Source organism: Vombatus ursinus, unplaced genomic scaffold (genome assembly GCF_900497805.2).
Source record: "Vombatus ursinus unplaced genomic scaffold, bare-nosed wombat genome assembly UNPS02015175.1, whole genome shotgun sequence".
Taxonomy (NCBI): Eukaryota; Metazoa; Chordata; class Mammalia; order Diprotodontia; family Vombatidae; genus Vombatus; species Vombatus ursinus.
Window position 1 is genome coordinate 15,343,568 of NW_020954953.1, and position 24,723 is coordinate 15,368,290.

Here is a 24,723-nt window from a genome sequence, read left to right on the forward strand (position 1 = left end):
TAGAATATAAACTTCCAAGAACAGGGGCTGTCTTGCTTTTCTCTTTGTATTACCAGTGCTTAGCATAGTGTTTTGCATACAATACATGCTTAATAATTTATTCAAAAGTATTATTAGAAAAGGAGGTAGTCTGATTATTCAGTGAGAATGAAAAAAAAAACAAATGTACAGCAAATTATATAATGCTCTTCACAAAGTATGTTTTTTAAAATTTTTAAATAAAACCCTAAACTGGTCTAAAGGAAGCATGTTGAATCATAGATTTAGTGCTGGTAGACATCTTCAAGTCCAAAAGACTCATTTTACATAGGTTTTGATTTAAGCCAGTGGTGGAAGTACCCACATGGGTAAGTCCATAATTACAGAGGAATATCATAGTGATGTATCAAATGGTTGCCAAAACTTTCTATATTAGCACCATCAATGACCTTCTTTTGACAAAGTTGTTATTCCTTTTTACCACTAGATGGTGGTCATTAGCACATCTCCTTATACTAAAAAGGATTATTTAGTTTGGTCACTGTAAGACATTCTTAACCTTTTCATGATGTGCATATATTTTGCCCAAGTGTGTGTATATAGCCCCATATACAGCTCAGGAGTGTACTTGTAGTCAAATGCGTAAATGAGAAAATTGAGGTAGTGGATTTTAAAAGACTACATTTGAACATGAAGAAGTAAATTATGCTTAACTTGTGATAACTTGGCTATGTTAGCAGGTCTCTAATATCCAGTGACCTTATGTTAATGGGAGAAAACCATCTCACACTTGTCCTATATGAAGGAAGTGATATAATTAAATTAAATGCATCTCCTTTCTAGCCAGAAGAGAATGTGAGCTTGTGATAAGGGAACAGAAACATAACTGCTAGGAAGTGAAGCCAAGTTCTGGTACCCTTTTTCTGTGCAGCTGTCAGAAAAGACCAACAAAATGCTCTGAGCTCCTGCCTGTGTCATATCAATTAAAGTTGACCCATCTGACAGTTTCCCTGCCTGGTGCCTTGAAAGTTGACAAAGGAATGAACAAAATCATGAGTTAGACACATGTGTTCATTGATTAACAAGATTGATTAACAAGATTTGATTTTTTCCCATTGTTCTGAATAAAGCCTTTATAGAGTCTATCTCTGGGAGTTATTTTAAATGAGGCACAGGCAAGTAAGGGAGAGAAGAAGTTGACTAGTGGGGCAGCTAGGTGGCGCAGTGAATAAAGCACCGGCCCTGGATTCAGGAGGACCTGAGTTCAAATTCGGCCTCAGACACATAACACTTAATAGCTGTGTGACCCTGGGCAAGTCACTTAATCCCATTGCCTAACACCCCCCCCCAAAAAAAAAACAAAAACAAAAAACAAACAAAAAAAAAGAAGTTGACTAGGAAGAAGAGGACTTATTACATCATGAGTTTGATTAGAAGTTACCACGCGCCCCCCCACATACCTGTAGACAGATATAAGAACTAGACATCACCCCTGATGAGGTTTGAAAAGAAGACAGTGAAAACTAACTGCTTTGAGAACTTGAAACTTGAGAGGACAGGAAAGTCATTAACTATTCCAGAGCACCCCTCTGGTGTTGGGTACACATCATATTGTCACAAAATAAAGAAAGAATATCAATAATTACTAAGGCAAGAACAAACCCCAGAATTTGAAATAGTTTTAGAAAGAAGTTTATTAGATCATTTGGTAGAAAGAAAGAGCCTTTAGAAAATGAGATGCTTTACATTTAAATCTTGGCAGGAACCAAATTATTTAGACTAATATTATTCATGAAACTAGAATTATCAGATTTTCGATAGTCATTTTTTTGTAAAGTCAATGTTATATGATTATTTTAGAAGCAGGTCCTAATTAATATTTTAACTAATTTTAAACTAATTCTACTGTCTATATTTAACTAATCTTGCTACAAATGGTCTAGTAGAAACAAGTTTACAAAAGACTATATTCAGAGAAATATGTTTCAAAAGTGCATAGTTCATTGCTTTGGACACAGTTGAGTTCTTAGTAAATGTTTATGGAATGGATAAATGAAATGGCACCATGTGTTGTAGGTTTATAGAAGGGAGTCCCACAAAATTAAGCTACAAGATAACTGCTCTAGTATTTTAGACTTTGGAATAGTTTGATGCCAAACTTTAAATGCCTACTTCTTTCATGGCTGTGGTTTTAATTTGTTACTATTGCTATTATTCTGGTGGGAAAAAGGAAAGTTGGAAACTAAAGAAAAAGAAATGTGGACTCAAATGAGCTAAAAGTTTGTTGGAGAACAGGGGCCACTTTTGGGGTTTTTTCCTCAAGAAGTATTAAGATACAGATAACTTTAAACCTGCTTTCTAAATATTTAGAATATTTAAACTATCATTCAACAGAACGTACGTCCTACTGCTATAGATAAATGACACATAATGCTTATCATATGCTATTCCAACTTCTATTGCACACTTGAAAAGTAGAGTGTGGTGGAAATAGTGATACATTTAGAGTTGGGAGATCTGGGTTTAAACTCCAAATCCAACTCAAGTTTTATGACCATTCATTAGTTCCCAAAGTTAAGCAAATTACTTAACCTCCTTGAGTCTCTTTGCTCATCTTTAAGCTGAGTATAATGGAAATTGTGGCATTGATTCCCATGTTTTGAGTCAATCTGGTTGTATGCCTGAAAGTAATACGTGAAAAAGGGTTATTTATAGTAACAAATGACAATATTTCAAGGTATAGAATTTCATTGGTATAGGTTCTACCTCTACTAAAACCCTCTTTTAGTTGATAATCTTCATGAATTGGGGTAGATGAAAAAAAAACACATCATTTATGTCCACCCACATTCTAATACCACACAACTCCTGTGATTATTTCTGGATTGACTCGCTCATGCCAAACTGCTTTCATATTGGCATGTCTAAATTTCTCGGGAAGGAATAACATCACACATTTTTCATTCAAATTATCCCTGGGTTCTGCTGAAAACCATTTTGTAAGAGCATACTTTCTAAATAACCACATTAGTACTTTCTCATCGATGCATTTCTATTTACACAGCTAGTAACTCAAAATAATGATGTTTTTAGATCTTAAACATAACCACATAGTAATAAGAAGGTGATGACATACTAGTATACGGGCCGCACGCCGACCCTCTGCCAGTCGTGTGCCAGTACCCACTTCCCTTAAAAGAAGTGCACTGCCAGAGTCTTACCCATGCCTGGGTCCTCGGTCCTCAGCAGGATCACCACACAGAGACAAGCCATGGGAAGGCACCAACACCAGAGTTTTATTCAGAGGCCAACACAGCAAACCATCATAGCAAGCCCAAGCAGCAAGGCCAGAGCAACAGAGCAGGAGCCAGGGGAGCGCGCACGTGTGTTCTGACCACGCTTGTTCCTAAGTACCTACTTAGCCCCTCCTCCCCAGCCCGCTACTAGCCAATGATTGTAGGGTCAGATACCGGAAGGGGCTGTCTGAGTTTAGCACACCAAGGGGGAGGGAGTGACGTAGGAGGCTAGGATTGGATACAGGAAGGAGGCATCTGGGATTGACGCATAGACAAGAGTACGTGACCTAGGAAGTCAGACTCAGGAGGGGACTGGGTCAGTGCTGCACAAGGTCAGGAGGTCACAAGAGGCATCTGGGGATGACGTTGCATATAGGGAGGGGACTAAGCAGAGGGAACTCAGTCCTCTGCCATCCCACTCCCACGTGGCACCGCCCCTTGCCTCAGGAGCTCAGGCTTGGCTACTTCCTTGCACCCAGCTTATCTCATAGCATTGCCCAATTGCCTCATGGCTTCTCCGAATCCAGCCCATCCCAGTACACACGACTCTGCCTACCACAGTCCCTGCCTCGACTTCCAAAATACCCAGATCTTACCTTACCCATGCCACAGTACCCGACCGGCAGCTGCCAACATCAGACAGTCCCTCACATACTAGTTATTTATATATTAAAGAAACTGCATGGATAATAAATACATCGTAATTTACACATAAGTCTAAGTCAGGAGTAGAGAAACTTTTCATATTGGAAGGCTGTATTAATATTTAGTTGTATTCAAATAAGGTCACATTCAAGAAACTTCAACCCAATATGCTTAAAAAATGTACATTATTTTGTAACACTCTATTATGTACTTGATAATTTCAAATAATGAAAACTATTTGTTAATTTTAAAGTTAACTCACCTTTTAATGGCCTTGTCATGTCTGCTTTTTGTTGAAAGGCATTTAAATATTTGGTTGCAGGATGGAGGTCTGCAGTTTTAGTTGATCCTTTAGATGGGTATCAGTTGTTTGTGACTTTAAGGGTTTCTTGATTTGGGTTAGGTAGTAGCATGTAGATGCCCAGCAATAAGTGGTTAAATAGCAAGAAAGCATTTTTTGGGCATGTTGCCACAGGTGTGGGTATTCTACTGCATTTTCCCATATTTCAATTGGATCTTTCTTATCATCAAATGATGACATTAAAATGCCATTTACTGAGATTAATTCCATCTGTAGTTCTTTAGGTACCTTGGTTATATCAGCTAGGTGATGTTGAAATGCTAATTTGAGTGTGATGTCATGATTCTGAAAGTCAGTGAATCTTTCATTCTATTTTTCAATTAACAGGTCTGTAACAGCTGCATATTCTTCAAATGATTTGCATATATCATCCTGCTCATCAATGACTTTTGCTAACTGGGGAAAACATTCATCTGAAATTTCCTTTTGAAGAAGAAATGTTTTGCAAAAAGATAGCTTTTTTGCAAAATGCTTGGATTTTTTGCCACATAATATATATAGACTTAGTTTTACCTTGCAAAGAAATATTCAAGTCATTTTGATTTGACATATCACACAGAAACACAGCATTCCTGTAGAAATCTTCTTTCAATAATTCACATTGCTGATTCTGTTCTTCATAAAACTTAACTACCTGTTTTTGAAGAGGTAAAATTTTGGTTAACACCTGTCCCTACAAAAGCCAATGAACTTTAGAATGATATTGCAAATCCGCACTGAATACCTCCTCATTCAACTTGAGCATGTTATGAAATTAATGATGCCATGATGCATTTGTATGAATATTGTTAACATTACTTATAACTTGTTGCAAAGTGTCACTTAAAATAGTAGCTTTAGCACAGAGATTTTGCTGATGCAAGAAACAATGAAAAGAAATGAGAGCATTTAAGTCTGTTTATAATATTTTTTTTACCTGTGCAATAAACTCTTTATATTTTCCTTTGATGGAAGGTGCACCGTCTGTACATAGACCCACAAAATTTACCAAATTCAGCCCAACTTCATGACATTTAACTTGAAAGCTGTTGAAGATATCTATTTCCTGTGTTCTGTTTACAAGAGTGCCCAAAGCAAACAACTCTTCATAACAAAGAAAATCTTCTGTTATGACCTGCGCTGTCAGTAGTATCAGTTGATTCATCCAAAGCAATTGAATAAATATATATGTATGTTTGTGCGTGCACATATATATTTCCCTTTTGAAGTATTGCATGAAGCTCTGTAAAGTCGAAGGCTAATTCATACTGCCAATCAGTTATAGTTATCCTTGAAAAAGGCAGTTGTTTGAACTTTGAAACATTATCAGGGTGTAAGCATCCTACAACTCTGACAATGCATTTTTTCACAATTTCTACAACACTGAATGGCTTCCCTTTTCCTCCAAATATACAAGCTACTTTATAAGTTGCATTATCTCCAGGTCTTATTTCTGCTTGAAAGTATTGTATTTGCTTTTGCTTTTCATCTTTTAATTTCTGCAGCACAACCTTTTGCTCCTCTCCCTCTAATTTAAAATACTTGTGGTCCTTATGAGTGTTATAATGCTGATGAGCATTGAATTTCTTTAATGTTGATACTGCAGTATCACAGAGCAAACAAATCATCTTATCTTTAGGAGAAACAAGATAATATTGCAATTCCCAATCCTCATTAAAAAATCTGTTTTCTTCCTTCTGTGTTCTCTTGGTCTTCTTTGACATGATGGGACGTTAAGCAGACAGAATTAGAAAATACTGTCAAGGTGTGCAATTATACATAAATTCCACTTCAAACAGAAACACAATGCATCATTGTCAAAAGCTGATAACAAACTGGTGTACTTGACCCCCCATAAACTCTCACCAATCAGCCAGTAGTGGTACCAGTCAGGTGGGGGAAGTTAGAACTAAATAATGAGTATAGCAGCTGTTAATTAAGCCCTTATGGCTTACTAATTCCAGTTGTACTGGTCAATCTGGGAGGATTATTTTATTGAAACTTGTTTTATTCTTTGGTATTTTGAATATATTCATTTTAAAAATAAAATGTAAATATAAAAGATAAATAAAATATATTAATAAAAATAAATTATCCTAGGATTTGTTCTGTAAAATTTGGATTCATGCAAAAGGCCACACTTTAGGACCTAGATTTCAGGTTCCCCACCCCTGGTCTAGGTCATAATTTAATCAGTATCTGTGGGGGAAAGAAGGCACATAGTTATAGAAACCTGTCAAAGACATACTTGAATAAGGAAAACATGTTCTCAAGATAAATTTATAAAACCAGAATTACAAACTTTGATACCCTTTCTATTTCAGGAACTCTTTATAAAGGCTCCTTGATGAGTAGAGCATCTATGATGAATAGATACTTCCATTGTTAAACCAAGCCGTTCCATACTATGTTTTACTAACACCTTACTGGGCACCGTATCTTAGACAAACTAGTTGATCTGTGTCTGTCCTGAGTGATTACACTGTTTCTGATTTGTTTCTCTTCTATTGGGCTTATCCCTCAACAACACTGATAGTATTCATCACTTTAAGCTTCCACATTAGCTGAGGCAATAACAAAATCTGTCTTTTCACTTTTCTCTTTCTTCTCTTATCTCACTTCAGACTTTAGATCTTCAATGCAAATAACCTTACCTTATTGTAAGGTTAGCAATAAAATTCTCAGCTTCTGTCTATAATTAGATGAAATATGTTTGTCCCATAATCACACTACAGTTCTAGCTATACTCCCCAGTTTGTTATAGCTTGTCATATTCAAAACTTAGTAGAAATTGTCCTAGAACTCTGAGTCAAAGTAACTGCTTCAATAATTATTTCTCTTAGAATTCTGAGCAAAATGGACTTGCTTAGTAACTTTAAAGGACATATATTACAAATGTATTGCATATGTACAGATAGACAATGAGATGTATGATAGATAGCTAGATAGGGGAAAAGAAGGAAAGACAGATAATGTGTACACGTCACCATTTATAGACCATAAATTCCTTAAGGTAAAGGATTATTTTACTTTTTTTTTTTTTATTCCCAGTTCTTAGTATATAAACTCAATAAATCCTTAATGATTAATTGAACAATTAATGTAAATAGTAGGAAATGACATTTTAGAATTAATATATACCTCTGCAAATGATATGCACACTTATAATCATTAGATTGTAAATTAATTATAAATCATAAATGAATCATGATCATAAATGAGGTTAGAAGTGAACGAGATACTAATCTAGACACATATATTAGGTGTCCAGAGTTGTTTTGTGGCCTATTTATATTCAGAATTTGCTTGATTGAAAGTTTGAAGAAATGTCTTCAAAGCATGACTTCTTAACCTTTATTTCTTTTATTATTCTTAACCTTTTATTTATTATTTATTTATTTTTATTTTATTTATTATTTATTGTTTCAAGAACATTTTTGGCAGCCTGGTGAAGCTTATGTATCCCTTTTCAGAATATAGTTTTTACATGCATACAATAAAAAAGGAGGATTACAAAGGAAACAGATTACATTGAAATACAACTATCAAAACAAATTAATGGATTTTAGGCTAAGAACCCACATACTGTGAACATTTTATTAGTCCATAATGCTGAGACAGAGAGAAACCAGGGGTTTGACTAATATAAAGATTAATGTAGAGTTTGGCTTAATCTTTCCTTTATTTGTATTTTCCTGTATTTCTCAGCAAATCCATTAAATAAACAAACAAGTGAACCTTTAGACAGAAACATCAATGACAAAACCAAAATCCAAATTATTGTCCAAGAGCTTTTGAAAGTTTTTTTAACGTGAAATAAAAGAATAGTCATTGGTATACAATGGGTATTTTAGGACAGTTTAAGGAAAGACAAAGATTAAGAAATAGAAAACTCTTGTTCTATTTACATACCCCAAATAAAGGAACTATAGTATACCAGACATTCACTTTGGACATCTAATTAGTAGGTGTTGCTTGTCCAGTTAATATATTGATAGTGATAGGGGTAGAAATGGATTTCTCCTCTTTGCTATGGTCTGCGTTTTCAGCTGCATTAATAGAGGATATGTTAGACAACAAGCCAACTGTGAAATTTCCAAGTTGTGAAGACATTTTCTGTTTGGATTAATAGATCAGAGGATCACACTGTAATGGGTTTGGACCTGGAATGGCACCTTAGGAGACATTTAATTTAATATCCTCATTTTACAGATGAAGAATCTGAAGTCTTGATAGGTAAATCATTCCCAAAACTTGTCAGGTTCATTTTGCAGAATGTTTTAGAGTTGCAATGAGTAAAGGATGGTATTGCTATTTTGAGATTGGCTAAATAGGAGCTCTCAAATTGTAATGATTTTGTTTCCTTGCACATGTTTTCCTGAAAGAGTGCTATCTTTCCATTTCTCTCTTGGAACTGAGTTGTGCCTCATGTGTTCTGTTCTAATTTCTAAAATCTTTTCTTCTAAAGGGCTTCCTAGAATTTTTTTCACTACTCTTTTCTTGATCGGGGAAATTAGTAGTGTTTGGTAATTCTTAGGAGATTCCCATTTCAATCTCATTTCAGATAATATTTAAATGTACTGACACCTCAGCCAAACCTCTCCTCTCTCCAAAATATAGTTGGAAATCATTCAAAAGTGTTTTCTCCTGAGGTCCCTACAGTTGGATGAGTGGTTTAAAGGATAAGATGATCTATGGTATATGAATCTTTCTGGTTAAATTATCAACTTATAAAATAGAAGGAAAGAAAAGAGAAAAACACATCAGAACTTTTTAAATAGACAAAGATAGTGTTTGAATCTGAACTATGCAACCTATGAATTAAGAAAGATTAAATAGACCTGGTCTTCAATTATTTGAAATAGTCTATGCATTATATAGATGCTCCATTATTAATTTTAAATACTGAAAATAAGTTTCATTTAGGATTCTGAGATATGCTATTTCCTAAAAGTAATTTTTCTGTAATCTACATTCTCATTTTCTTTCTTTTTTAATGTTTTTAATTTTGGTCATTTTCCAGTGCTGATAAGAAACCCTGGGAGTGTTACATAAAATGCATTTTGCTAATACATAAACTCTTTTGTTTCCATGAGAGAAAGAGAATCAAAGTTGAGTGATATTACTTGAGGATTGGCTTAACCAGAAGGGATTATCTCTCTCTAGGGATGAGCACCAACTCATTCTAGCAATGAAATCTTAGTTCTCACCAAAGGAAAATTATTATTTTTGTTCTAGGAAATAATGAGATCTCTAAGAAAAGTGATCTCCAAAATATCTTCTTTTTTTCAATACAAACACCAAAACAAAGGTAAGATATGTTCCATTTAGCCACCACCACATGAGCCTCAATTTATGGAATAGCCTACTATCTAGAATTTATATTGCACATTAAGGTTTATTGATTACTTTATATATGTTACCTCATTTGATCCTCACAGCAACCCAGTGAGATAGAGACATTATTATTCCATTCCATAGATGAGGCGCCTGAGACTAAGACTGTTTATATGACCAGTCCAGAGTCAAATGTCTGAGGCAAGATTTGAATTCCAGATAGCAAGTACACTTCTCTATCCATTATATTTCTGAAAAATGACTATATATATATTTCTGAAACTGAATTATGTTTTTCCATTTACTTCTCTGATCAAAATAGTGATGTGCTCTTGTAGGGAGAAAAAATCAACCTCAAGATATAAAATAAACCTCACCTAAGCATATAGTTTACATTTTAAAATCTCAATCAAATTATACTTTTCTGCCAAAATGCATGTTTGTTTAGTAAAATATTGTTCTCATTTCTGTTTTTTTTTAGTACAAAAAGTAGGAGTGTAATCATTTTGTTGATCAATCAGTAAATCAGTAGGAATTTATTAAGCAGCTTCTATGTGCCAGGCACTGTCTTAGATGCTAGGGTTTCACATAAAATAAATGAAATAATCCTTACTTGAAATGAGTACACATTCTAACAGAGGAGACAATATGGATATATATGAGTTGTTGAAAGTGGATTTTTGTGAGAATGTAACTGACTCCATTTTGTCCTATATTTGCTGTTTTTTTTTCTTTCTGTGATACCTCTTTGATATACCTTAATGGCTTCTTTAAGACCTCCCTTCCCACTAATTGCTTGAAGACTGTGAAAGAAAACCTAGAGGACCTCAATACTCCCAGGAAGACCTCATCTTTTTTATCCAATCTAATAAAGTACCTATAGAAGGCCCTTAACCAATGTTTAGTGACTACTTGATAAAGAAGGTAGAGTTTTCCTTGTCTAGGGTAAATGGCTGTGCTAAAATGGACACAGTCTTTCCTTTTTTTTTTTTTAAACAATTTAAGCATTCTCTTTTGGTTTTAATAAATACTTGTTCCTGGCTATTTATGTTTTGTAACTGATCTTACCAAAATGGATTTGTAAGAATCATATCTCGTCCTTTGTTATTCTCTCTCTCAACCACACTTTAACTACATGGAACTACTTTCTGCCTTTGAACACACACTGTGCCACTCCATCTCTATGCCTTCACTGACATTGTTCTCTATGTGTGGCATAGGAAAAAAAGAGTGCAAGATTTGTATCCTGACTAGCTGTGTGATGATCTTTAAGTTTCCCTTTGCCTCTAAAACTAAGATGACTTTATGCCTATAATGTCTTCCCCCACCTTCAACACCTGTCAAATTTCTTTCCATTCTTTAAAGGCCAACTCAAATGCCACCTCTTCCACAAAGTCTTCCATGTATATATACCCAATGAGTAATAATGTTATACCTCAAGACACAGATAACACTGTTTTTCAACTCTCTAATGCCATTAGGATGATAGATCTAGAGCTTAAAAGGACCTAAAAGGTCATTGATTCTGAAGCTATGCTATTACATGTTAAAAAACTGAGGCTTAAGGAAATTAAGTGACTTGTCCAAGGTTATTTAATAAGTGATAGCAGAGAGATTTGAACAGAAGCTCTCTGATTTTAGACTCAGTCTCCTGTATGTAGACCTTATCCCATTAATAGACTAAAAGCTCTAGAAAAGCAGAAATCAAATCTTATCTAAATGTTTGGTCTCCCATACCAAGCACAATAGGACCTTAATGAATATTTCTGAATGAATTAATGTATAAATAAATGAAAGAAAAGGAAACTTTTACGTGTACCCCCATGTACACTAATATTAAGGAGCTGCCAATGATTCAAGAGACATTTCTAATAAAACTTGGACCCAGACTAACCCAAGACAGAAGTGGCCTTGTAACCCTATGCCGTGACAGGGCTTAGGAAGAAATACCAGGAGTGAAGTCATAGGATTCTAATCTCCTAGGTACATGACTGGGGGATAAGGTGGAACTATCTTAGGGCGTACTTCATCCTAAAGCAGTAAAACAGAAAAGTCCCAGCCAACTTAGCAAAAGATAAAAGAGAAGGCATTAACTTGAATTCTGGGGCTGAGTTTGCCAATAGCTATATGCACAATCTTGGGCAGGATATAGTTAGCTCATTGAAAAAAAGAAGTGGTTTTATTGACATATTCTATTCTATTCTAAGAAATGATGGGGGACAGAGGCAAGATGGCAGAGTAAAAGCAATGACTTGCTTGAGCTTTCCTCCAAACCCCTCCAAATACCTATAAAAATGGCTCTAAACAAATTCTAAAGCAGCAGAATCCACAAAAAGACAGAATTTCCAGCCCAAGACAGCCTGCATGGTTGATCAGAAAGGTATATCTCGTGGGGCTGGGAGAGGAACACAGTTTAATATGGGTGTACAGGCAAAACAGGTCTCAGCAAACATGGAGCAGGCCTCACAGGACTGAATCACAGGCAGCTGTGATTGTTTCCAGACTTCTCAACCCACGAACACCAAAGAAAACTTAGAAGGTCAGTAGGAAAGGTCTGTGTCTATGGTGATAGAGAGAAGTGTGGGGTCCCAGCCCCAGTCCCTGAGCACTGCCCCAGGGTGGTGGCTGCCTCTGGAGCTTCTGGCCCACAGACTGAGGGGGAATTGAGTGGCTGATGAGAGTGGGATTGCAGGGATCTCTCTGCTGGTGCAGGATTCTCTTGCATTGCCCATTCTTAGATGTGGGTCACAGTTCTGGGTGGTAGTCCTGGGGCAAGGAGGAGCTCTAGCCTGGTGGAGCTTGTAGTGTGATGGAGAGGAAATCCTCCTCACAGTTCCAAGACAGAAAAGAGTGCTTGTGTTCACTCATAGACCAGAGCATAGGCCAGAAAAGGAGTAAACTCCTCACCCTTGATCATAGCACCTTGGAAGAACTGAAAATTTACAGGTCCCTAGAAGTATCTGTGAAAACAGCTACACAAAACCTCCAAAGCTTGGGACAGTACATTCTTCACACTGGAAGCAGGTCCCTACCTTAACAAAGAGTTTATAACTCAAGTAATTGGCTGAGATCATGAGCTAGCAACACAAAAAGAGTCAGACCATAAAATCTTACTTTGGTGACAAAGAAGATCAAAACATCCAACCAGAAGAAGACAACAAAGTCAAAGCTCCTACATCCAAAACCTCCAAGAAAAATATGAATTGGTCCCAGGCTATGGAAGAGCTCAAAAAGGATTTTGAGAAGCAAGTAAGAGAAGTAGAGGAAAAACTGAGAGTGATGCAAGAAAATCATGAAAACAAGACAACAGTTTGCTAAAGGATCCCCAAAAAATACTGAAGAAAATAACACCTTGAAAAATAGCTTAACTCAAATGGCAAAAGAGGTCCAAAAAGCCAATGAGGAGAAGAATGCCTCAAAAGCAAAATTGGCTAAATGGAAAAGGAAGTCCGAAAGATTACTGAAGAAAATACTTCCTTAAAAATTAGAATGGAGCAATTGGAAGCTAGTGAATTTATAAGAAATCAAGACACTGTAAAACAAATCCAAAAGAATGAAAAAATAGAAAACAATGTGAACTATGTCATTGGAAAAACAACTGACCTGGAAAACAGATCCAGGACAGAGAATTTAAAAATTATTGGACTATCTGAAAGCCATGATCAAAAAAAGAGCCCAGACATCATTTTTCAAGAAATTATCAAGGAAAACTGCCCTGATATTTTAGAACCAGAGGGCAAAATAGAAATGGAAAGAATTCACCAATCACCTCTTGAAAAAGATCCCCAAAAGAAAACTCCTAGGAATATTGTAGCCAAATTCCAGAGTTCCCAGGTCAAGGAGAAAATATTGCAAGCAGCCAGAAAGAAACAATTCAAGTATTGTGGAAACACAATCAGGATACCACAAGATTTAGCAGCGTCTACATTAAGGGACCGCAGGGCATGAAATATAATACTCTGGAGGGCAAAGGAGATAGGATTACACCTACCCAGCAAAACTGAGCATAATCCTTAAGGAGGAAATATGGTCATTCAATGAAACAAGGGACTTTCAAGAATTCTTGACGAAAAGACCAGAGTTGAATAGAAAATTTAACTTTGATATGCAAGACTCAAGTGAAACATGAAGAAGTAAACAGGAAAGAGAAATCATAAGAAACTTATTAAGGCTGAACTGTTTACATTCCTGCATGGAAAGATGATATTTGTAACTCATGAGTCTTTTGTCACTATTAGGGTAGTTGGAGGGTAAAAATTATATGTATGTATAGATAGATAGATAGATAGATAGATAGATAGATAGATAGATAGAAGGCACAGGGTGAGTTGAAGATGAAGGGCTGATATCTGGAGAGTAAAATTAAGGGGTGAGAAAGGATTATACCGGGAAAAGGAGAAAGAGAGAGGTAGAATGGGGTAAATTATCTCACATGAAACAAACAAGAAAAGGCTTTTACAGTGGAGGGGAAATGGGAGAAGGTGAGAGAGAATGAGTGAGTCTTATTCCCATAGGATTTGGCTTAAGGAGGGAATAACATACACACTCAATTGGGTATGGAAATCTATCTTACCCTATAGGAAAATAGGAGAGGAAGGGGACAAAAGTGCAGGAGGATGATAGAAGGGAGGGCAGATTGGGGGAATGGGTAATCAGAAGCAAATACTTCTGAGGAGGGACAGGGTCAAAAGAGAAAATAGAATAAATGTGGGGTGGGATAGGATGAAGGGAAATATACTTAGTTTTTCACAACATGACTACTATAGAAGTGTTTTTATGACTACACATGTATAACCTGTATTGATTTACTTGCCTTTTCAATGAGGGTGGGTGGGAAGGGAGGAAGGGAGGAAATTTGGAACTCAAAGTTTTAAAAACACATGTTAAAAAATTGTTGTCACATGCAATTGGGAAATAAGAAATACAGGGAATGGGGTATAGAAGTCTATCCTGTCCTAAAGGAAAATAGAAGAGGAAGGGGATAAGAGAAGGGGGGTGTGAGATAGAAGGGAGGGCAGATTAGGGGAAAGGGCATACAGAATACATGCCATCTTGGGATTGAGGGAGGGATGAGACAGGGAGAAAATTTGGAACTCAAAATCTTGTGGAAGTGAATGTTGAAAAGTAAAAATAAATAAAAAATAAATAAATTTAAAAAAAAGAAATGTTGGAAGAGATGGTTTCAGAGAAACTTGGGAAGACTTAAATGAACTGATACAGAATGAAGTAAGCAGAATCAGAACAATTTATGTAATAACATTGTAAAAACAGTTATGAAAGGTTTAAGAACTTTGTTTATCACAATATAAGCCATGATTCTAGAGGACAGATGATGAAGAATGCTACCCTCCTCTTGACTGAGCAGTGATTGACTAAATATGTAGCATGAGATACATTTTTGGACCTGTTAAATGTGGCAATTTGTCTAGTTTGACTTCCTATATTTGTTACAAATGTTTTGCTTTTCTTTCTTTTTTTTCCAGTTAGGGAACAGAAGAGATGTGGGACACTGAAAAAAATGCTTAATGAGTAAAACAATTAAGGAAAATAAAATTTATATTTTGAATTAAAAGATCTCTTGGGCAGGATTTCTTAACCTGGGGTTGAGGAACGTTTTTTTAATAGTGTGACAACTTTAACGTATTTGGCTTCCTTTATAATTTTATATATTCTAGTATGTACATTGAAAAACGTGATTCTGAGGAGTACGTTAGTTTCATCAGATTGCCAAAGGCATAGGAGTAGAAGTGTTATGAGACTTAAATGAGTTCATGGATGAAAAATATTCTGCAAATCTTAAAGTACTATGCATATACCAGTGTTGTTTGTTACTGTTACTTTTGATGAGGCTTCCAATGTGCTTGTGACTTCATTCTCAAAGCCTTCTACTGCATTCCTGCAGAGTTTGAGCAATGTTTATGTGACAACACATGCGTGTGCTGCCAACTGTCTAACAACCAGGCTCTCCAGAGGAAAATATATATGTACTTTTAAAAAATATATTGATTTTTTTTTTTACATTATACTTTTCTCCAGGACCTCTCCCTCTCAGAAAGCCATGACATATAACAAATAATATTCTTAAAGAAAAGGAAAAAAATAAGTATAACTGATTGCACATTTTTGTACTTTCAATGTATTAATGTGCAATACTTGTGAACCTTCCATGTGCCACAATTTGTTTAGCCATTCCTTAATTGATGGGCTTCAAATTTCTCTTCTAGTTCTGTTTTTTAGGTCAGTTATGGTTTTTTATATGAATTTATTTTTTTCCAATCTTTTGACTTTTTTTAAATTTTTAAATTTTTTTTTATTTTTTAGGCAATTGGGGTTAAGTGACTTGCCCAAGGTCACACAGCTAGTACGTGTCAAGTGTTTGGTCTGAGGCTGAATTTGAACTCAGGTACTCCTGACTTCAGGACTGGTGCTCTGTCCACTGTGCCACCTAGCTGCCCCAAATCTTTTGACTTTTTAAAAAATACTTCTCATTGTCTCATGGGGTTATTAGTTTTTATTTGATCCACCCTGATTTTCTTGGAGATTATTACCTGGATAACATTTTATATCATTTATGCTAAAGTGTTGTCCCGTCCCGCGGGACATCAACGGAGGTCCGGACCTGTAAAAGAAGGAGGTGAGCAGGGGACACAGGAAATGGAGACAAGACAGGCTTTCTGATCAAGTCTCGTTTATTGAAGGCAAGCTCAGGGTAGTTATACACACCGTAAGAGGGAGTGGGGGAGTTCCACCACCGGTATAGGGGCGGGGTATTCCAGGAAGAGGTACAGCTTTGTCCGTAATTTGTTCTTATCACAAGGACCACCAAAGGTATAGGGGTATTCCAGGAAGAGGTAGTAATTTGTTCTTATCACAAGGAGGCCTTGACAACTGTAACCTAGTAATTTTCCAGAGGTCATACTGGGCCTGTGGTCCCTTACAAACTGTTAATTCTCTTTCCAAGGCTTTCCATAGTTTTAATTTCTTTTCCCTCTATCATTCTCATTTAATTCATATAATTTTAAACCTATTTTAAAATTCTTGCAAAATTTCTTTTAGTCATTTTAACTGATCTTGTGGACGAGCTATATATATATATATATGAAGCCTTGCTTGTAATAGTTTTGGAATTATTTTCCTTGTTGTGTGTTTATATCTTGAGCATTTCAGGATTCCAGGTTGCATAATAACTTTTTTTTTTTTTGTCATACTTCCAGCTCTATACTCTGTGCAATGTAGCATTCCTGCCTAACTGGGAATTCTAGGGGCTGAAACTGGGATCCTGTCCCCTCTGGGAGATCCCTCTGCTGCTGCTCTGAGAAGGGAGGTGAGTTAGAGACAATTTTAGGTTCCCCCCCACATTGCTGGCCCTTGTAGGAGCTCTGCATTCTCCACTCCTCTTGGAGACCCCTATACTACTGGACTAACTGGGGTCTCTGTGTGCTAGGTATGATCCTGGCTGACTTATGATCAGAACTATGATCCACAGTTCCTGCCCTGATCATTTACCTGTATGCTGAATTTGTGATCTTGGACTGAAATAAGCCCACTGTAGTTTCTCCTCCATTTTCCTTATCACTACATACTTGGTCCATGTTTTTCTTATAACTTGTTGGAATAGTTTAGGGTCTGGGCTACACTGTTTCCTCCTACTCCACTATATTGATTCTCTTCTCCCTCCCTCTTTAACATTTCTTTACAATTCAAATTTTCTTTCAAAAATTGTGTTCATTTTTTCAATAAATAAAACTGTGAATTAAGACAAATTTCTTATTTCCTAAATTGTGCATAGATTAGGACCACATGAAAATGTAGGTATTTGATCAATATTTTAATAACACAAAATAATGTTAATAAAAAATTGCAGTACAACTTCAATGTTCTTTTCCTCAGGTAGTGTTATTTAATATGATTCAACCCCATTAAGACAAGTGAGATTATAAAGAAAAGATAGAACTTGAGTTTTCTTCTTATTAGGCTTAATGATTCCCATCTTTAAATTCAATAGAAACACACACTTTGTTTTGCATATGAAAAGGTATTAGCCCCTTACCAAATAATGGAGTTTCTTTCCTTAAGCTAGGAATTGAACCCTGAGAAAAGAGGGATGAAAAGTTACCTCACCCTCTAGGCTTTTTCCTTCTCTATCCTGTCTCTTATCACAAAATTATATAAATGATCATAAATGAATGCCATCATTTTTTGCTATAGAAGGAAACCACTCTCTGTATTTTTTTTGGGGGGGGGGGAATGAAAGGCAATTTTGCTTAGTACCACAGCTGCAAATGTAGCTGAATTCAGATATGAGATTCACATGTAATTGCTTAAGACTTCTCTATCTAACACATATTCCAAGAATTTTTAAAGGCAATATTTCAGCAGAAAATGTGATTGTCATGTTAAGAGTAATTTCTTCTTGATCACTTTATCATAGATGATTAGGATGAAGATATTATAAAAGATAAAAATTTGTCTATATCAAATTTTAAAAAAATAGTTATAGAATTCACCCAATTCTTTTTCTTTTCTTTTTTTTCCTTTTTTGTTTTTTTGGCTTTTTGGTGAGGCGATCAGAGTTAAATGACTTGCCCAGGGTGGCACAGCTAGTGTCAAGTGCCAATTCCTTTTCAAACAAAAAACATTAAGATCTACAGTAATTATTTTTTCAGATTTAATTTCAGATTTCATGGCTTATGTTGTTACCAAAGGGCATTGGAGAGGCTTATAGTTGATGTGAGGTAGCTGCAATACAGGATTTATAATCATAATGATGGGGTATCATTCAGTTTCAGAAGCCGAGACCTTTGCCCCTTTTCAGCCAAAAGGAATTTGGCTCCCATTTGTTTACAGACCCCAGAAAACCCTTAAACTTTTAAATTCCTTATAGACTCCCTTTATTTCCCTTTGAAAGCCTTAGCCTTACCTTTTGATCTTATTCAGATGCACCTTTGCCCCTAGCCCTAAAAGGAATCTGGCTCCTGTTTGTCTATGGGTCCCAGAAAACCCTTAAACTTTTAGGTTCCTTATCTACTCTTTTTATCTCCCTTTGAAAGCCCCAACCCCACTTTCTGATCCTTTCAAACTTCCTCCTTCCAGTTCCCTTCATTATCTATTCCTATTGTTTATTCAATCTCTCAGACCTTCCAATCAGAATTCTCATCTAGACCCTATTCCCAACCAACCCCCCTTCCTCTAGCCACCCAAAAGTTACTTTAGTGTATATAAGATCCACCCTGGCCCCCATTCAAACACTAAGAATCTCTCATGCCCAGAGGCTGAGATTTTCTCATGCCCTCTTGTCCCTAAGAGGTGTTACTAATCTTCAGGTTCCTTAAGAGTGGCCTATATGTTTTATCTCTAATAAACTATTTCTCTGGCTGGAAGAAGATTTCAGTTGAATTCATTCAGGCAGGGCCCGGCACCATGATCTTGGGGTTCCGAGCACCCCAAAACCTCAGGATCTCTTCAATAATAGCTAGTATTTAGGCAGTGCTCTTAGTAGCTAGGTGGCACAGTGGATATAGTGCTGGACCTGAAGTCAGGAAGACTTATCTTCCTGAGTTCAAATCTAGATTCAGACATTTGCTAACTGTGTGACCCTGGGAAGTCACTTAACCTTGTTTACCTCAGTTCCTCATCAGTTAAATGAACTGGAGAAGAAAATGACATACTACTCCAGCATTTTTTCCAAGAAAACACCAAATGGGGTCATGAGGAGTTGGACACAACTCAACAACAACAACATGCTTTAAGGTTTTCAAGGTACTTTACAAATATCATTTTATCTTCATTACAATCCTGGGAGGTAGGTGCTGTTGTTATCTCTATTTTACAGATGAGGAAAGTGAGGCAGATAGAGGTTAAGTGACTCTTAGAGTCACACAGCTACTAAGTGTCTGAGGTTGGATTTGAACTCAAATCGACCTAGCTTCAAGTCCAACAAAGATAGCACCAAAAAATGCATGAATGAAATAAAAGAGGGGCTGTTTATCTAAGGAGAGTAAAGGATAAACAGTGAAAATCCACATGCTCCATTTCTAACTTCTCTGTGTCAAAAGAACTCAGAGAATGTCCCCTGAATGTTGGGTCAATTCTCTGTGGCTAACTGTATGACAGGTTGTGGACCTGTCACACAGAATGGGCAGGCATGGATGGGGTTATAATCTGCACCACCGGAAAGAATATCACATCAGTTAGATCATTGATTTGTTCGGGCACTGGGAAATTTGTAACTCATACCTGTACTTTTTACTCTGATGCACTAAAATGGGCTGCAATACCCAAATGATGTGAGAAATTATGTCATTCCACTACTGGAGTCCTAAATTTTCTTTCCTATGGAAGGAGCAGCATTAACGATCTCTAAAATTCCTTCCAACACCCTAATTCTATCACAAAAATGTGATTAGTGAATATGCCCTGCTATTATGACACCTTTTTGCCCTGTTTACCACGGCTCTGCTCTAGCAGCTCCTGGCTGTTGTCCAAAGGTGTCATCTGCCTACTAATATCCAAGAAACAATTTTTCTTTGGCAGCTGCCTTTTAAAAATTATCCATTCAATCATTTGTTTATTAATTCATTAATTTCCTTCTTTCTTTAGTATTTTCTTTTTATTCTTTCTTCCTTTTTTCCTCCTCTTCCTCCTTCCATACCTCCTTCTTCCCTCCCTCCTTTCCCTCCCTCCTTTTTTCCTTCCATCCCTTATTCTTCCCTTCTTTCTTCTTTCTTCCTTCCTCCATACATTCCCCCTCCCTCCCTCCCTTCCTTCCTTTCTTTCTCTCTTACCAAGAATCTCAAGAAAAATGATGAAAAGAAAAGGCAGATTTCATACTACAAAGCAATCATTATTATAATAATTTGGTACTTATTTTAAAAAATAGAGAAATCCATCAGTGGAACAGATTAGGTATACAACATAACTGCTGGTGAAAGGGGACAAGTAGTTCAGTGCTCAGGTCAGTCTGGTTGGTTTCTCTTTCTGATGGCATGGGCAGGAAAATGTCAAGCTTTAACTAATACAAATACTTTGACTGAACCAAAAAAAGCCAAGCACAAGGTTTTGAAAGTTTTAGAAAATGTCCAAATATGGAAGTAATAGGAAGCAAGGCATGCCCTGTGCCCAGAGCAGAGATAAGGGAGCATTTGGGACCTTTCCTAGTGTTCTTTTCCCCTTCAGATTACCTTGCATTTACTCTACATATTTTATCATCCATAATACATATATAAGAATATAAGCTTCTTGAGGGTAAGGACTATTTTATCATATATACCTATCACAATGCCTTGCTTACAGTAAGTACTTAATAAAAGTATGTTTAATTGAATTTAATTACTTTTCAAATTATTTTATAGCATGGATAATGTGTGTGTGTGTGTGTGTGTGTGTGTGTGTGTGTGTGTGTGTGTAATCAGAGCAATGAATAGAACACCAGACCTAGAGTCAGGAAGACTCGAGTTCAAATCCAGCCTCAGACACTTACTAGCTACATAGCTTTGGGCAAATCACTTAACCTTAACCTCTGTTTGTCTCAGTTTTCTCATCTGTAAAATGGTGATAATAATAACACCTACCTCCCAGGATTATTGTGATGATCAAATGAGATAATGTAAAGTGCTTAGCACAGTGCCTAGCCCATATTAAGTACTGTTTAATTTTTAGCTGCTATTATTTTATGCAATTGTTAAGTCTTTAATAATGATAATTACAAGAACATTAGCTATCAACAACAATAACTTGAGCTAATAATATTAGACTTCAAGGTTTACAAAGTCCTTTTCATATACTAGTGAATCGGATCCTAACATCTTTGTAAAGTATGATTATCATCTCCATTTGATAGATCAGAAAATAGACTCATCACCAGACAGTAGTTATCTGATACAAAATTAAAATTCAAGTCCCTTTACTACACCACCAGCTGCCTTGTTTTTAACCAGAGTGGAAATGTTGGGCCCCCATCTAACCCAATCTTGAGGAGGAGGTTTTAGCCTTTTTCAAGGCCCAGGTCTTTTCAATTCCATCAGGAGATATTGCATTAGGATTTCATGGGAATTTTCTTTTCACAAACCTTTGTTACTAAATCAACACAATATTCATGGATTTTCCCTTTGATGAGACCTCTATATTATACTCTTTGGGCTTGGAGTCAGGAAGATCTGAGTTCAAATCTGACCTCAGATATTTACTAGCTTTGTGATCCTGAGTAAGTCACTTAATCATGTTTATCTCAGTTTCCTCCTTTGGAAAATGAGCTAGAGAAGGAAATGGCACACCACTCCAGTATCTTTGCCAAGAAAACCCCAAATGGGGTCACAAAGAACCAGACATGATTGAAATGAAGACTTTTTTTGCTCTATGTGGCACAAAACCTATGGTGATTGACAGCAAAAAAATAGGAAGGAAGAAATCTTATATTATTATTCTTATTTATAATGACAATCGGATATTATGACAATTCTGGTAATAATAGCTCATATTTATATGGTTTTAGAGTTTATAAAATATTTTCATTATGAAAACTCTATGTGGTAAGTAGAAGACATTATTCAAAATTTACAGAGTAGGAAAATCAATTTAAAAGAAGTTAATTCTGCCAGTCAGGATTCAAATGCAATCCACTGGCTCCAAACCCAGCATTTTTCTACTCCACTAGACTGCTTAATCTAGAACAAGATAGTCATTAGTAATAAAGAAACTATTTTTAAATCTGAAAAGCAAAAGAAGCCAAAATAAAAACAAAACATAATACTTTAGAAAGTATAAAAACATGTTTTTGCTATAATTTTAGAGTGATGTGCATATATAGTCTCTGGCGTAATCTACATAGGGAAAACAAAATGGATGACCAATAATTCAAGAACAAGAATTATATTCATCTAATTTATAGTAATAGCTTCAATGAAGCAATGCTTGTAAATTCTGGGGAAACAAATGTAAAAGAGAAGCAGTTCCTGTCCACAAGGTATTCTAATAGAATATAAGAATATTCACCATTTTCTAATAGGGAGAGATGCCAAATATGGAGGAGTCATGGTCAGGAAGTGATGAAGATTCCAAGTTTGGTGAGTGGAGCCATAATTCCCCCTTTCTAGACACAATGGTGGTATTGATTTGATTACTTTTTCCAGAGGACATTGTATTAAGCAGAGAGAAGCAACAGGAGTATATGTGTCAAGAAACAGTGGGAAGATGGCCTTGGTTAAACTGTGAATTATTACAGTCTAAGGGCTGGAGCTAGAGATACATTTTGAAGGATTCATCAGTAAACCTGAGTAGAGTGGTAGATGTTACTTTAAAGCTAACACCCTGAATTAAGGTTCAGGCTCAGTTTAGGGACAAACTGAGGCACTCACAAGTCACTGAATATTTATCAAAAGAAGAGGCTTACTTTCCCTGAAAAAGATATGCAATAAGGATATAGTGGCACCTAGCTTCTCTGGATGCCCTTACATCCATTTAGAAATGTCTAGTCAGTAAGACATCATGGTTTGGCAACACACTAAGCTTAAGAGCCGCAAAACCCAAAATGGCTTGGACTTTTCATTGGCCCTAGTGAATCAGGTTTTGTGGGGGAGATAGCTTCATCAGGGAAGATGCTAGGAAAGATGGTGCTGAAGAAATGGGTGTGTGTGTGTGTGTGTGTGTGAGACAGAGGGGTTGTGCATGTAGAGAAAGCTCTGTCAGGGTAAGGAAAGCTGTGTTAGGAAATGGTTGACCTACTCCATTATATAATGTTCAGAAAATCAGAGGGCCAGTCTTGTCATCAGAAGACCCAGGTTCAAAGCTAAACTCTAATACTTATTACCTTTTTTGATCAAGGGGAACTCACTTAGCTTCTGATCTTTAGTCTCCTTATCTGCAAAATGAAATAATAATTCTGTGAGGTGTATATAACCTACCCCACAGAGTTGTAAAGAAAGCACTTTGCAACATTCACGTGACAAATAAATATGAGCTTTATTACAACTTTTTAGGTGTAGACACTGTTACTGTAATGACTGTGAGGGGAGGTGAGGAGTGGAGAGTGTTGACACCAACTTAAAATGCCAATAAGTGAAGAGAGCATAAGAGAAGAGGAAAAACTTCACAGAATTGCATGGTTGTAAGTAGCCTTAGGGACCATCTAGTACAGAGGTGTCAAGCTCCCAGTTACAAAACTCCTAGAACCAGGTTAAAATGTAATTAGGAAATGCTTAACAAAATAAGTAAAAATACAACATATTGTTAATTTGTGGTTTTCTAAGTCAATATATGACCCACAGGGATCCATTTCTATTTGTTTTGAAGCCACAGATCTAATCCCATGCTGTCTTCTTACATATGAGGAAACTGAGTCCTAAAGAGACCGAGTGATTCCTCCAGTTAATGGTACAGTTGGGACTTGAACTCAGCTCTTTAGGCTCTGACTCCACCACTCTTTTGACTATACCACACAGCTATTCAGCCTGTATGTGTGCTGTATACAGCCTATTGTGGGGTTTCAAGAAGCCACAATATTAAGCAACACTAAAACTTTGGATCTCAAAAATGATTCCCAGTCATTTTAATTAGTTTATATTTATCTACAACTCCTAATAATGTAGCATAAAAAAAAGAAGAAATCCAAATGAAATTGAGTTGTTTTGTTTATTCAATGGGATGTTTTCATTCCTATTCAGGTTGCTTTTTGGAATACTTGAGGCTGGTGTAGTTTATCATCTTGAAGTGATAGCCTGTCCTTTCCTGGTCCTTTGATTTGTATGAATATTTATAAGATTTACAAATCAGCTTTCCTCCAAAGAGCTCCCATTAACATTGCAAAAATGAAAATGAGGTAGCTGGAGAGAGAATGCAAAAGTATGAAAGGAGAAATTAAATTATGAGAGCTTAGGAGGTATCACAATTTAACACCTGGCAGAAGGTGGCTATCTATGTTCTTCAAGGTACAGCAGTTGCCCAGTGGACAGCCTGCCTAGCTAGGTGGCACAGTAGATAGAGCACTGGGCCTGGAGTCAGGAAGACTCATCTTCCTGAGTTCAAATCTGGCCTCAGATATTTACTAGCTGTGTGACCCTGGCCAAGTCACTTAACCCTGTTTGCCTCAGTCTCCTCATCTGTAAAATGAGCTGGAGAAGAAAATGACAAACC